Consider the following 1,700-nt stretch of genomic DNA (forward strand, 5'->3'; position numbering starts at 1 on the left):
AGAGTGTTCCCGAAAAGTAAGGGAAATCATCTATCGTATGCATTTCATTAAAATTCTGAAGATGGAGTCTGTGACTTTCAGTCATATGGCACTTAGAAGGCTTTGGGGTCATGTTGTTCTCATTGCACCAATCATTAAGATCATTAAGCATCTTCTGCATTGAAGGTCTTGCTCCTTTATTAACAACCTCTCCCAGGGTGAGGTCGTCTACGTATTTCCACCTTCTTCAGCTTCCGATACATGCATCACTAATGCGCACCAAGAATAACACAGGGCTAAGATTTGTCCCTTGCGGGACGCCACGAGTGATCTTACTAGAAGTCCGGCATGCATGGTATTCATGGTACGATCAGTGAGGAAGCTGAAGATGGTAGGAATTATAGACGACCTCACCCCGATGTCAATTAACTTCTTAATTATAAGAATGGAATGGTCTACGAGATCAAAAGCCTCGGTGAAATAAATTCCACACAGATTAACATAGGTTCCACCACATTCAAGATCTTTAAGGACTGCGTCAATTAGGCTTATAAGGTAATGAATGTCTATGATTTCTTCCTACTTCCAAATTGTCTGGAATCTAAACTAACATTAATATCCTCCACGATCCATTTAACTAAAAAGTAACGTCCCTACCCTTAGATGCATAGTTTGATTAGGGTTGTGTATGTTTGTCACATGGACCTTAGTGTGGAGTATGTCACTACCCCCAAGATCCATAGTACCGTACTATATTATATTGTTTTTTGCAAATTAGCTCTTGATAACTTATGCAAAAATAAAAGACTATATTTTATGATATCTGTTTCTTAGTTTTAATATTACTGTTTAGACGTTCAAAAAGAGTCTATAATATGAATGGCTTGCTACACTAGATCGTCATAGCTGGGGTCTGCGGGCCAAATTTGGCAATTTTTTCTGGCCCGCAAGACAAAAAAAACTATTAAAAGAAACTAAAACTTACTTTAATAAAACGAGGACCAATATGGAAAACTGAGAAATGTTTAAACCCCACCCAAATTTAGAGTTAAATCTGTTACCAAAAATCGACAAACGCCCAATATTGGTAGTTTGAGTTGAGCTATGGCACCGTACTGGTACAAATAGCTATCCTTTTAAGACACAATTGGCTGATATTGACTTGCCGTTGTCACTACAAACTGTTTTTAAAACTATATAATATATAAAATGAACAGACACCAACACTTTCATTATCATAAAGGAGAGCAATATAATGCAGTAATTTATATAAAGTAGGTTAAAATTAGTGACGTTAATATCGAGGTCACTTACTAGAGCTTTTGTTGAAGTCATTTCTGATAAAGTTTCATCTATCTAATTGGTTTTTCTTCACAACTCGGTTAAAAACAGATGGAATTCTTCTGCCTCTTCTACATGACGTAGCAGATTAAAAAGTTAGATCTTAATCATAGACATGTTTATTATGAGTAGACACGAGATCTTACAGGTGAAGTGTGTTTTTAGGCTGTAAAGGACATTCTTCTGGTTTATCAGGAAAATAAGCTCCCGTAGGCAGGCGAGATGCAGAAAGTGCGGTCGCACCCTCTTCTCCCCTTTCCTCTCAAATTCCAAGAGGCCCACATTTTTCAACCTTACACTTTTAAACTAATGTAAACTGAATATATCTGTCTCTTATACACATCTAGATGTATATAAGAGACAGCCACTTTGTATCTCAC

This window comes from Anneissia japonica, unplaced genomic scaffold (assembly GCF_011630105.1).
Source record: "Anneissia japonica isolate Jap-2015-1 unplaced genomic scaffold, ASM1163010v1 scaffold287980_len571666_cov165, whole genome shotgun sequence".
In the NCBI taxonomy this organism is placed as follows: Eukaryota; Metazoa; Echinodermata; class Crinoidea; order Comatulida; family Comatulidae; genus Anneissia; species Anneissia japonica.